Source organism: Terrapene carolina, unplaced genomic scaffold, assembly GCF_002925995.2.
Source record: "Terrapene carolina triunguis isolate 2854851 unplaced genomic scaffold, T_m_triunguis-2.0 Scaffold638, whole genome shotgun sequence".
Classification (NCBI taxonomy): Eukaryota; Metazoa; Chordata; order Testudines; family Emydidae; genus Terrapene; species Terrapene triunguis.
In genome coordinates this window covers 656,412-671,056 of record NW_020664989.1, presented here as the reverse complement: position 1 = coordinate 671,056, position 14,645 = coordinate 656,412, and the positions used below count along the sequence as shown (strand labels likewise).

The window sequence follows — 14,645 nt, the reverse complement described above, 5'->3', positions numbered from 1 at the left end:
CCCATCCTTGAGTCTGTCTCACTACAGCTAGTATTGGGTTAGAAGCCCAACAACTGACACATCCAACTGAGTTACGTGAATGCTTCTGCCAGCCACTCATAAAACTAATGATAGAGAGCCTCCCGCCAATTCCCCCCAGCTCTGCAGCCTTGCACCCTGGATTATACCATCTTGTCCTAGTCAGAAGCCTGATCAGTGTGAGTTTATTACCCAGTCCACCCCTCTCTCATTGTGAACAGTACATGCACCTGCCTTCTAACTGAGCTGAGATTTCCCAAGGACTTCAAGCAAAATACGATATTTTAAGTAAAGTATAAAATAGATTTATTAACTATAGAAAGATGGATTTTAAGGATTATAAATGGTAGGCATAAAAGATCAAAGTAAGTTACCAAAGAAATTAAAGATAAATGCACAATCTAAACTTTACACCTTATTACACTAGGCAGTATTTAGGTCAAGTAATTTTCTTATCCCACTGGATGTTACCCTCCTTAATACATAGAATTCCCTCTGAAACCTGGAACACTGTCCTCAGATGACCTTCATTTTCTTGGGATTCCTGCTGCTTCCAGCATAGGTGTGGGAGGAGAAAGGCAAAAACATGATGCCACAGTCTCCTATTTTATATTCTTAGTTCAAGTATCTAGAAGACACTTGCCCAGACATGTCCGGGTGGATGCTGCTGAGTCACTAGGTTGGGGAATCCTCCTGCTGTGGTCTTGTGCAACTGAGTCATAGGCCTGGTCTACACTATGAGTTTAATTTGAATTTAGCAGCATTAAATCGAATTAACCCTGCACCCATCCACACAACGAAGCCCTTTATTTCGATATAAAGGGCTCTTAATATTGATATCTGTACTCCTCCCCGACGAGGGGAGTAGCGCTGAAATCGGTATTGCCATTTCAAATTAGGGTTAGTGTGGCCGCAATTCGAAGGTATTGGCCTCCGGGAGCTATCCCACAGTGCACCATTGTGACCGTTCTGGACAGCAATCTGAACTCGGATGCACTGGCCACGTAGACAGGAAAAGGCCTGTGAACTTTTGAATTTCATTTCCTGTTTGCCCAGCGTGGAGAGTACAGGTGACCACAGATAGCTCATCAGCACAGGTAACCATGCAGTCCGAGAATCGAAAAAGAGCACCAGCATGGACCGTACGGGAGGTACTGGATCTGATTGCTATATGGGGAGAGGATTCAATGCTAGCAGAACTACGTTCCAAAAGACAAAATGCCAAAACTTCTGAAAAAATCTCCAAGGGCATGATGGAGAGAGGCCACAACAGGGACTCATATCAGTGCCGCGTGAAAGTTAAGGAGCTCAGACAAGCCTGTCAAAAAAACAAGGAGGCAAACGGTCGCTCCGGGTCAGAGCCGCAGACATGCCGCTTCTACGCTGAGCTGCATGCAATTCTAGGGGGGGCCACCACCACTACCCCACCTCTGACCGTGGATTCCGAGGCGGGGGTAATCTCAGCCACACCTGAGGATTCTGCGGACGGGGAAGAGGAGGAGGAGGAGGACGAGCTTGCGGAGAGCACACAGCACTCTGTTCTCCCCAACAGCCAGGATCTTTTTCTCAGCCTGAGTGAAGAACCCTCTCAACCCTCCCAAGACAGTATCCAAGACCATGACCCCATGGACGGGACCTCAGGTGAGTTTACCTTTTAAAATATAAAACATGGTTTAAAAGCAAGTGTTTGTTAATGATTAATTTGCCCTGAGGACTTGGGATGCATTCGCGGCCAGTACAGCTACTGGAAAAGTCTGTTAACGTGTCTGGGGATGGAGCGGAAATCCTCCAGGGACATCTCCATGAAGCTCTCCTGGAGGTACTCCAAAAGCCTTTGCAGAAGGTCTCTGGGCAGTGCAGCCTTATTCCGTCCTCCATGGTAGGACACTTTACCACGCCATGCTAGTAGCAAGTAATCTGGTATCATTGCATGACAAAGCCTGGCAGCGTATGGTCCCGTGTTTGCTGGCATTCAAGCAACATCCATTCTTTATCTCACTGTGTAATCCTCAGGAGAGTGATATCGCTCATGGTAACCTGATTGAAATACGGGAATTTAATTAAGGGGACAGAGGTGGCCATTCCTACTGGGCTGTTTGCCTGTGGCTGAAAATAAATCCTTCCCTGTAGTTAGCCAAGCCGGGGGGGCGGTTAATTGGCGCTGAGCTTTTCGTGTTTGACTAGCAGGGATCTTCCCTGATATCAGCCACGCGGTGGGGGGAGGGGTAAAGCGATCATCCCAGGTAAATGATGGGGGGGTTAGTTTGGTTTCTGCAGGGATCTTCCCTGATACCAGCCACGCAATCGACCTGCAATGAAAGAGCTCATCTGAATGAGTGGAAGGACACGGTATCAATGTACAGGAAAGATACCAGTGAACGTGAGGACAGGAGGGACCAACGTGAGGACATGAGAGGTGGCGGCAGGAAGATCAGAGGAGGCAGGATGCAATGCTGGGGCTGCTGTGTGAGCAAACAGACATGCTCCGGCATCTGGTGGAGCTTCAGGAATGGCAGCAGAATCACAGAGTGCTGCTACAGCCCTATATAACCACCCTCCCCCCTCACCATGTTCCATAGCCTCCTCCCCCAGAGGTGTAAGAATGCGGGAGAGGGAGGCTCCGTGCACCCTCCCATTCCACCCCAGTGGACAGCCCAAGCAAAAGGCTGTCATTATTTTAACATTTTTTTAGTGGCCTTTTCCTTCCCTCCGATCCTCCTCCCAAACCCCACCCGGGCTACCTTGTCAGTTCTCTCCCTCTTTTTATAATCAATTAATAAAGAATAAATGATTTTTAAATGATAGTGACTTTATTTCCTTTGAAAGCAAGCTGTGATCGAAGGGGGAGGGTGGGTTGCTTACAGAGAATGAGTCAATAAAGGGGGCGGGTTTTCATCAAGGAGAAACAAACAGAACTTTCACACCGTAGCCTGGCCAGTCATGAAACTGGTTTTCAAAGCTTCTCTGATGCGCAGCGCTTCTTGGTGTGCTCTTCTAATCGCCCTGGTGTCTGGCTGCGCGTAATCAGCGGTCAGGCAATTTGCCTCAACCTCCCACGCCGCCATAAATGTCTCCCCCTTACTCTCACAGATATTGTGAAGCGCACAGCAAGCAGTAATAACAATGGGAATATTGGTTTGGCTGAGGTCTGAGCGAGTCAGTAAAGTGTACCAGCGACCTTTTAAACATCCAAATGCACATTCTACCACCATTCTGCACTTGTTCAGCCTGTAGTTGAACAGCTCCTGTCCAGGCTGCCTGTGTATGGCTTCATGAGCCATGGCATTAAGGGGTAGGCTGGGTCCCCAAGGATAACTATAGGCATCTCAACATCCCCAACGGTTATTTTCTGATCCGGGAAGTAAGTCCCTTGCTGCAGCCATTTAAACAGAGTAGTGTTCCTGAAGACGCAAGTGTCATGAACCCTTCCCGGCCAGCCCACGTTGATGTTGGTGAAATGTCCCTTGTGATCCACCAGAGCTTGCAGCACCATTGAAAAGTACCCCTTGCGGTTTATGTACTGGGTACCCTGGTGCTCCGGTGCCAAGATAAGGATATGGGTTCCGTCTATCGCCTCACCACAGTTAGGGAATCCTATTGCAGCAAAGCACATTTCCCAGAGTCACTACCTTTCGTAGCAGCAGCTCAGTGATTGCTTTGACTACTTGCAACACAGCACCCCCACAGTAGATTTGCCCACTCCAAATTGATTCCCAACTGACCGGTAGCTGTCTGGCGTTGCAAGCTTCCACAGGGCTATCGCCACTCGCTTCTCAACCGTGAGGACTGCTCTCATCTTGGTATTCTGGCGCCTCAGGGCAGGGGAAAGCAAGTCACAAAGTTCCATGAAAGTGCCCTTACGCATGCGAAAGTTTCGCAGCCACTGGGAATCGTCACACACCTGCAACACTATGCAGTCCCACCAGTCTGTGCTTGTTTCCCAGGCCCAGAATCGGCGTTCCACGGCTAGAACCTGCCCCATTAACAGCATGATCTCCAAAGTGCTGGGGACCACGGTTTGAGAGAATTCTGTGTCCATGTCCTCATCACTCTCATTGCCGTGCTGCCGTCGCCGCCTCCTCCTCACCTGGTTTTTTTGGTCCTGGTTCAGCATAAACTGCACGAGAATGTGCGAGGTGCGAGGTGTTTACAATGTTCATGACTGCTGTCTTGGGCTGAGTGGGCTCCGTGCTTGCCGTGGTATGGCTTCTGCAGTGTTCACCCAGGAAAAAAGGCGTGAAACGGTTGTCTGCCTTTGCTTTCATGGAGGGAGGGGTGAGGCTGTACCCAGAACCACCTGCAACAATGTTTTTTGCCCCATCAGGCACTGGGATCTCAACCCAGAATTCCAATGGGCAGGGGGAGACTGCGGGAACTATGGGATAGCTATGGGATAACTACCCACAGTGCAACGCTCCGGAAATTGATGCTAGCCCCGGTACGTAGACGCACACCGCCGAATTAATGTGCTTAGTGTGGCCGCATAAATTCGACTTTATACAATCTGTTTCCAAAATTCGAATTCTGTAAATTCGGATTAATCCCGTAATGTAGATATATGTATAGACTTGAGCAGTCCCCATAGTGTGGTGTTTGGGCATCTGTCATTGAACTGCAAATCCCTTAATTACAACTCCTCTGCTGACTCATGGTTGTCGAACACCCTCCTGGGCAGGGGTCCTTTGTATGTCACAAGCAAACTTATAGCATATTTCAGTAACAGCCATACAGCAAAATGCATAACTTCATACACCCTAACGCTATACATATTTGGACAGAAGGATGGATTTCAGCAGATCATGACTTTTCTATGGAATGCTTTGTATGAAATATCACAGCCATATATGAATTATGAATATGTGAGCTACAGGGGGCTATTTTGAGGTACATCATGTCACAAAAGCCTCTAGAGACTGGCCTTTGGGAAGAGCTAGCTGAAGAGCCTTCCTAGTAACTGAGAGATCCTGGCTTGGCCTGCCAGTTTGTCCTTGCGAACGAAACTTGTCTGTTGAGGTCCCTTTTTTGTATTTCTTTCTCATACACAGAAAAGAAGTTCTTGGCCAATCCTTGAAAGTGCTTGTTTACGACACAGAGAGCCTCTGCACTGGGGCAGGGGGTAGGGGTGCAGGAGGAGGTCAGGGGGTTGGTGCTTATCTCGGGTGGCGCGGCTCCCAAAGTGACCAGCACACACTCCCCTCCGGCAGTGGCTCCTAGGCAGTGGGATCCGGGGGCAGGCACTTGCGGAGTTTGCACTCGGGGCTGCAGGGATATGCCGGCCACTTCCAGGAGCAGCATGGCATGGAGGGAGGGGGCAGAGTGGGCAGGGATCCACCTTAGCGCTTCTGGCACATCTCCGTGTGTTGCTTGTGAGGCATCGGATCTCTGTGGGCTGCCTGGGGTGGGGGCAGTGCCAGAGGGGGCTCGGGCCACCCCTTTGCCTCCTCTCTCTGGGCTCCTGGCTCATCTTGCTGGCCAACAGGGATTTTAGTTTGCAGCAGCACAGGGAGTGGGAAGAGCGAACCACAGCGGCTGCCTCCCCGACATGTGGGAAAATGGCTTGACCTGCTGACCCCGCGGACTAAGTCACCAGGTCTCCAGCTTGCCCCATTCCACCCAACGGGTTGATCTTTTGGCCAGAATTATTTGCAGTTGGGATTTCCCCCACCAGTACCCTACAGGGGTTCAGGGTCATCTCCAGCACAGGCCACACAGGAAGGCTTAATACTTGAGCTGCAGCACATGCTGGGTAGGCTTAAGGTTGGGCTCCCCATGTTCAGGAGAGAAAAGAAAGACTTGACCCCTGGAGGAGTAGGCTGGGGCTTCCTGGATCCAATTTGCTCACAGCCAGCGCCCCACCCCCACTCCCAAGTTGTCAATGGCGCCCCCAGGTCGACCAGAAAGGAGCAGCACCAAGTCCACATATGGCCTGCAGGCAACTCCCAAACCTACCACATCACACTATCTCTGCCAGAAAGGTGCCCACGCAGCCTCACCATTGCTTCTTTTCCTTCCACCCAGAACCCCACTTCTCCTGGGCTGCAAGTAGCCATCCCAGGGATGCCAACAGGCATGCACAGGGGTCAATATCCCAGAAGCCAACCGCACCTCCATGGGATCGGCCCTCAGAAAGGCAGGCAGGGGCTTCCTGGATCCCAGTTACTCACAGCCAGCCCACCCCCGCCTCTAAAGCCATCAATCATGCCCCCAGGTTGGTCACAGAGGAGCAGCCTGTGACGAAGTGGGACTGTTCTTAATGTTTCCTCTGAATACTGTGTGGGTGCCTCAGTTTCCCCTATGCATTTCTTAAGTCTCCAGTGTGCATAAATGGCTGACAATCTGTCTCCTAGCAACAAATGGCCAGGGCCCTTCCCCCCTTGCAAGGGGATAGCTAAAGGTGAACAAAGAGATGAGGTGACCTCCTGGCCCGGGAAAGAGACAAAGGCCAGAAATGAGGCGCTGGAGGGGGTTTCAGTTGGGAGCTGGCTGGGGACAGGAAGTGAGGGCAGACGGGGTTGTCTGGCTCGCTGGGCCCCAGAATGGACCCAGCTGAGGGATCCCGTTCTCTGGACCTACAAGCTCTGTTTTAGACCGTGTTCCTGTCATCTAATAAACCTGTTTTACTGGCTGGCTGAGAGTCACGTCTGACTCCGAAGTTGGGGATGCATGCAGGACCCTCTGGCTTCCCCAGGACTCCACCTGGGCAGACTCGCTGTGGGAAGCGCATGGAGGGGCATATGCTGAATGCTCCAAGGTCAGACCCAGGAGGTGAAGCTGTGTGAGCTTCTTGCCCTGAAGACAGTCTGCTCCATAGGAGAGGAGGCGCCCCAAAGTCCTGACTGGCTTTGTGGGGAGCAGTTCCAGAGCATCGCCCGGGGACTCTGAGACACAGCCATTCTCCACTTGGACTCTACTTTGCTTGTTTTCCTTCCATCCCAAACCCGCCTTCTTCTCCTGGACTGCAAGTAGCCATCCCTGGGATGCCAAGAGGCAGGCACAGGATTCTACCTCCCAGCAGCCAACTCCACCTCCCCAGACTTTGGCAGAATGAATGGTGGCGCTCTACTATCCCCATTTTGTTGCACAGCTTCTTCCCTGCCTTCCTCAGCTTGACTTTCATCTTTTGCCCCATTCCTGTCTTACTTCCTCCTTTTGCAAGTCATGCAAAGGAGGCCAGCAGGAAGTAATGGCCTCTATAGGCCAACCTCCAAGGGCAGGGGAGGCCAAGCCACAAGCCTCCAAAAGGGACACGCCTAACTGTTCTAGGTTCTCCAGACTGATGCCAAGGTGCTTTCTCCACTGATGTCACCACCTTCTGTCATGCGGGGGTTGGAGTTATCCCAGGGATAGGCCAATAGGAGAAGGAGGAGCACCTTCCTGGACAGCAAGGGGATCTGGGAAAAGGAAGCCCGCATGTTTCGGCCTGGTTTTGAACCAGAGACCTTCTACGTGTTAGGCAAACGTGATAACCACTACACTACAGAAACTCTGTCCTAGGTTTCTACCCCCCCTTCAAATTCCATCCACTTGGTGAGCGTTCGCCCTGGCATACACCAATAGGCGAACCTGGAGAAAGTGGTGGCAGCCCTTCGATAGGTCAGCTGGTAGAGCAGAGGACTGGAGTCAGTGCTCAGGAAGTCATCCTTACATCGCCCTTCTGAATCTTGCTTAAAGGAGAGCTTCTTTTTCTTCCCCTTGCTGAGAAAGAGCAAGAGAAGAATGAAAGGTCAGGTGGGCCAACTCTGTACAGAAGCCCATGCTGTCTTTTCCTGCTGCATAGGCTGAAATGAGGGACTCAGGGCAGTTAAAGGAACTGCTGTACTTTCAGAAAACAGCCCACCCCTGCACAAAGGGGGATAGAAGGGCATGCCAAAGCCTGGGATTGAACCAGGGACCTTTAAGGTCCTCAGTCTAGCCCTTGCCTAACTGAACTATTTAAACAGCTATTAGGTTGCTTTTTGGCCTACTGCTTTTCTATCTGGGATGTTTTTGTCAGCTGTGGCACAGAAAAAGGACGTCATTGCGAGCGGCCCATGAAGGCAAGATTAACTTTTGCCTTCCTTGCTCAGCTTTACTCACTTCCTCACCCTATTCCTGCCTTAGTTCCTGGGTTACCTGAAGGCAACAGGGGCCCAGTGGTACGAGGAGGAAGTTGGGCAGCTAGACCCTGGTGGCAAAAGTCCTGCCGCCACTTGCCACTCCACTGTCTTCTTCCAACTTCACATATTGACCGCCAGGGACTTGGTGTCCAGCAGCACAATGGAAGGCACTGGACAGAGCCACCCTCACCTTGAAGCTCCAGCTCATTAAACCATATCTTCAATCGATGATGGCCAATGAGAGACCAACATCGCTTGATATTTTAGCATTTGAAAATGCCATTGGACAATCTTGGATCTCTCTAATGCTGCGCTTCAGTTCATGAGGGCAAAGGCGAGAAAAGCGACCTTTGAACTAAAGCGCTAGGGTTAACATTTCTAACACTATCTCTTACTGTAACACTATTTAATACTGGTCCACCCTGTGTTGGTGACAGTTTGATTTCTAGATATTAGTACATTTCAGTTACTGTTAAAATTAAAAAGTTTCTATATGCTTAGAGGAAATGAATTTGTTTTATTTGCTTATATATGGCATGAATAAATACAGGTTTACAGATCCTAGCATGCAAATTTATCATCTTATATGACAGAGAAAATCATGCATCCAAATTGTGTATCAAAATCATGAAATGAGCTACAAATGCAATGAAAAATAAGACATTCAAAAGTTTAACGTATGGGGGGCAGGCACTGAAGACACGTCTTGCCTGGGGTGCCATTTGGTCTAGGGCAGACCCTGTCAGGGAGAACAGGAGTTAGTTTCACATGCCTATTTTCAGGCTGTAATCTGTGGCAACCTGCTCTGTGGAAGGGATTCCGGTAGCCCAGACTTAGGGCTGGAACAGGTCCCTGATTTAGGGGGTGGCTGCATAGTTTACAGCACTCTGATTTATCAGACAATCTGTCTCTCCCCAAGCCTCGTATCTGTGTCCCCACAATGTTCCTGCACTGCCTCTTCTCCTTTCACATTCAATAGCAAGGAGCAGCATCAAGGTTTAGGGATGAGCCATAGGGCACTACATGGGTGGCAGAGGCTTCAGGAGCCCAGAGTGTTTGCCTGTCTGGGGCATTTTGGCTGAGACCTCAGGGACACATTGTGAGGCAGAATCCCAGACATCTATATGAAAGGAGAATAAGGACGTAAGAATGGCCATACTGGGTCAGACTGGGTCCATCTAGCCCAGTATCCTGTCTTCCCATAGTGGCCAAAGCCAGGTGCTTCAGAACGAATGAACAGGTAATCATCAAGTGATCTATCCCCTGTCACCCATTCCTAGCTCCTGGCAAACAGAGACTAGGGACACCATCCCTATTCATCCTGGCTCATAGCATATCCTCCATGAATTGATTTAGCTCTTTTTTTGAACCCTGTTATAGTCTTGGCCTTCACAACATCCTCTGGCAAGGAGTTCCGCAGGCTGACTGTGTGTTGTGTGAAAAAATACTTCCTTTTGTTTGTTTTAAACCTGATGCCTATTTATTTCATTTGGTGACCCCTAGTTCTTGTGTTATGAGACAGAATAAGTAACACGTCCTTATTTACTTTCTCCACACCAGTCATGATTTTATAGACCTCAATCATATCCCCCCTTAGTCATCTTTTTTCCAAGCTGAAAAGTCCCAGTCTTATTATTCTCTCCTCATATGGCAGACACACCATACCCCTTTTCTGAACCTTTTCCAATTCCAATACATCTTTTTTAAGATGGGGCAACCATATCTGCATGCAGTATTCAAGATGTGGGTGTACCATGGATTTATATAGTGGCAATAAGATTTTATCTCTTATTATCTATCCCTTTCTTAATGATTCCCAACATTCTGTTTGCTTTTTTGACTGCCACTGCACATTGAGTGGATGTTTTCAGAGAACTATCCACAGTGACTCCAAGATCTCTCTCTTGAGTTGCAACAGCTATTTTACATCCCATCATTTTATATGTATAGTTGGGATTATGTTTTCCAATGTGCATCACTTTGCATTTATCAACATTGAATTTAATCTACCATTTTGTTGCCCTTTCACCCAGTTTTCTGAAATCTCTTTTTAACTCCTCACAGTCTGCTTTGGGCTTAACTATCCTCAGTAGTTTTGGATCATCTGCAAATTTTGTCACCTCACTTTTTAGCAGATCGTTTATGAATATGTTGAATAGTACTGGTCCCAGTACAGACAGCACTATTTACCTGTTTCCATCCTGAAAACTGACCATTTATTCCTACCCTTTGTTTCCTATCTTTTAACCAGTTATTGATCTATGTGAGGACCTTCCAGAGGTGAAAGTAAGCTGCTATGTTCCAGTATGGTGTACCGGCAAGAGCTGGTATGCTGTGCCAGACCGGACCGGCTTCCCCAGGCTGGTGATTTAAAGGACCCAGGGCTCCCTGCAGCGGCCAGAGCCCCGGGCCCTTTAAATCGCCTCCCAGGCCCAATTGCCGGAGCCCTGGGGAGCAAATCACTCCCATGGAATGCTGCTCTCTCCCGCATTATGAACACAGAGCAGGGGCGGCGGAAGCTTCCTTACAGTGGGGGGGCCACCGTTGTCTGAACTGTGGCGCTCCCATGACACTCCTTCCCCAAGGACCCACACTCACACCACCTCTCCCCCCGAGGCCACACCCACAGAACACCTCTTCCCCCCAAGACTGCACCCTTTCCGCCCCTCCATCATTTGTCCTAACAGCTGGTAAAGAGTGGTGGGGGCATGGCCCTCTAAACTCCCGGTTCCACCACCCCTAACACAGAGCTAAGCAGGCAGCAGTGTGTGTGTATGTGACAGAGACTTCTGTGCTGTGCTGAGCCAGTGAGAGAAGCGGGGGCTGATGTCGGGGCTGTCCCCCTCCCCCTGCCTCAGGACTGGTTGCTTCCCGCAGCTGTCTGAACTTAGAGACAGTGTGTCAACACACTCTCTCTTCCCCAACACACGCGCTCCCCCAACACACACACTGTCTCTCCCCACACACAAACAGTCTCTACCCCACCATGCACATTGCAGTTGAAAAGCAGCTGGCAATGTAGTAGGATGCCCATGGAACAATGGGATAGAGAAACCTGTATCATGTGATGCTGTACCGGCCCATGAGGCATTGCAAACCCTTCCCAACACCCTGTGGCCAGTTGCATAGATACCCACAGTGTACTGCCCTCTGTGGCAATGCAAGCGCTACTAGCGTGGATGCACTCTGGTGACACAAAGGGCATAGTGTGGACATGCAACAGCTGTTTAATTAAAACACTTTAACTAAAGTGGCATAACCCTGGGGTGTAGACATATCCTGAGAGTGAGACAAGACCCAGCTCCCTTGAAACTAAAGAGCCACAACTTCCTCCATAGTTGGCAGGGTTCAAACCTGCACAGGGAGACCCCAATGGATTTTTTAATCTATAGCCTTAACCACTCAGCCACAACTACTTGCTTTTTACATGTCTCTCACTACACTCTAGTTCTGTTCTCACTGAGTGATCAATTCCAATTGCTTCCTCAGACCAAAACATACTCACTGCTGTGCCATTGTGTAAGTGTGTCCATGGCTGAACAGCAAGAATTCCTGCTCATTTCCCTTCTGGCTGGAGCATGACGAGAGTGTGTTTGTGGTTAATGATGTTGCTGTAGATTGTTGTCCATTTCCTGCCTTGATAATTCAGACAGTCCCTTTCCCGTCATATCCCCAGCACATCAGTGATTGCAATAGCAGGGGGCAGGTTTTCTCTGGGGCACTGAGCTTTGCCAGGGGTTGGTGGCTCCTTTCTTTCCTCACCCTGGAGTAAACTCAGCTTTTTATTCCATCCTTGATGTTTCATGGAATAACAACAGATGACCAAAGAAAGAGGTGGACAGGGTGGGTCTCAGGGGAGGGGTAAAGAGGTTCGAGCAGGGGGCAGGGCAGGGGAGGGCGCAGAGAGGCGTGAGCAGTGGGTAGTGTGGGTCTCTGGGGAGGGGGCAGAGAAGTGCAAGTGGTGGGCAGGGCGGGTTTTAGGGGAGGGGCAGAAAGGTGTGAGCAGTGGCTAGAGTGGGACTCGGGGGAGGGGGCAGAGAGGTGAGAGAGTGGGCAGGGCAGGTCTCAGGGGAGAGGCACAGAGGTGCAAGAAGTGGGCAGGCTGGGTCTCAGGGGAGGGGGCAGAGAGGTGTGAGCAGTGGGCAGGCTGGGTCTCAGGGGAAGGGCAGAGAGGTGTGAGCGGTGGGTAGGGTGGGTCACAGGGACGGGTCAGAGAGGTGTGGGTAGTGGGCAGACCTTGGGGTAGGGGGTGGAGAGGCATGAGCAGCAGGTGAGGAGGCCTTGGGGGAGGAGAGGAGCGAGTGAAAGGTGGACCAGCAGGCCTCAGCCAAAGAGGAAGAGCGGGGGTGGTAAGTGGCCAAACTGGAGCAAGGGGGGAGCACAGGTGGGGCCTCAGAGGGAGGAGAACGAGTGAAGGGGGTGGAGTGGGGGGGCAGCACTACCGTCTGGGCACCAGTGCCCCCCCACACACTTCTAGGGAGCTTCCAGTGCTCACACCCAGCCTCCCCAAATGCAAGAGTCATGGCCACCTATTCTCTGCATCTTCACTAACCCAGCAGCTCCCCAAGCTATGTTGATGGGAGAAGCCCTCCTGTTGACACAGCGTTATCTACACCAGGGTTAGGTTGATTTTTCCGCATTGCTTAGGGAGGTAAATTTTTTACACCCCTGAGTAATTTTGTAGCGTAGACCTGTCCAAAGAATCACTCACACACCTTGGGAGTAAAACTTCACCTGCTCCTCTGCTTTACAGAATCCAAACACAAGCAACGCTTGTCAGGCCCAGATGGAGGTTGGCAAAGAGTCAGATGTGGGCAGACACAATTCCTTCAGCAGTTGTAGGCTTAGCTGGCCCAAACCCTTGTTTCATAAACAGGAGATCCTGGGTTCAACTCCTAGTGGTGCCTTCTTGAAATGCTTTTGGGGGCACCTGACATTGGCTACTGTCAGAAAACAAGATTCAGAACTAGATGGACCTTTGGTCTAGCCCAGTGTGATTTTTCTTATGGTTTAAATAACACTCACAGGCACTGATAATAGAGTTACTGAAAGTTTAGGTGGCAAGAGCTGATAGGTCAGTGGTCCAGTCCCCTCACAGACGACCCCCTCCCTCTGGGACAAGGGCAGGTCTGAGCTATCACACCAAATGCTTCATTGTGGCTTCCAGAATCTGTGGGTGGCTCATTTAGTTTATGCCGAGGGTTGAGTCCTGCTTTGTGCACCGTGTCTGAGAATGAAAATCCTAAACCACCCTATGAAATAACGAAAGCAGCAGGATGTGTTTTTGTCCCTGCCCCAAAGCAGACAGACCAATGGAAAACTGCCATCAAGCCCAGGGTAATACTTCACTGCAGTTTTACCATTTCCACTTGCTAAACTTCCTCCCAACCTTCTGGGCTCCTAGAGCAGGGTACTGAGCCTGAGCCGAGACACGTACACTGCAACTTTACAGCCCAAGCCACATGGCCCTGATTAATATGACATGGGCCAGCTGTGGGTGTTTCATTTCACTGTAGATGTATCCTAACGTTATGTCTACGCTGCAATTAAAACACCCAAGGCACCTGTCTCAAAGCCCAGGTCAGCTGACTCAGGCTTATGGGGCTTGGGCTGCAAGACTATAAAATTACAGTGCAGACATATGGACTTGAGCCCAACCTCTGAGACCCCACGAGGGGTGAGGGTTTCTGAACCCAGGCTTCAGCGTGAACACAAATATCTGCACCAGTTTTTAACCCTAAAGCTTTAGCTCCATGAGCCCACGTCAGATGACCCAGGCCAGCCATGCTGCAATCTTTATCCCAGGAGAGATGTACTCTAAGGGTATGTCTCCATTGCAATGTCAGCCCAGGTGTGGCACGCTGCGCTCAAAGCAGCACCTGGAAGCCCCATATTCCCCACTGTCATATAATTATTATATGGTTTGTACAAAGTCTGCCTTGTGAGGTAGCATTTCAAAAGTCTTGAGCTCTTGAACATTAATGTCTTCTTGCATTCCATGTGGTAGCATTGTCTCGGAAGTTATGAAGTTTTGCTCTGTGTGTGTTACTGAAATATGTTATGAGTTTGGGAAATGCCCACCACCAGCCTTTCAGGTGCAACAATGGAGGAGCCAGACTCGCTGCTGGCCCATTAAAGGGATCCACACTCCCAAGGACTATCCCAGGAACTGTATACAATGCAGACTTCTCCAAGATAGCACGGAGACAATGGACACTGCTTGACTCACATCATAGCAAAGGAACTTCCTAGCAAGTTGGAAGAAACTATGAAAGAGGGGAAGAGACATCATGATTTGGCCTCTTTCCCCACAACTCAATATCTGGAGGACAAAGACTGAACTGAAATAATTCAGAGATCAGAAGAGAATAATAATAATATATTCAAATGAAAGTCCCCAAACAGACTAGTATTGGTTTCTCAGCAGAAAATTTTCAATTTGGGGGATTTTGTTTTCCCAGTCAGACCTTGCCAAGGGAAGCAGAAAGAAAATGTTTGAAATGCCTCCTTCAGAACAGCTTGGCCTAGACA

General features: G+C 49.9%; 1 non-coding gene across 1 annotated transcript; it reads right to left on the bottom strand.

The window, feature by feature from the left end:
- Positions 1-7,429: 7,429 nt before the first annotated feature.
- Positions 7,430-7,502, bottom strand: TRNAV-AAC. The gene has a single exon. It is a non-coding gene; the product is annotated as a tRNA-Val (tRNA).
- Between the last annotated feature and the right edge of the window lie 7,143 nt (positions 7,503-14,645).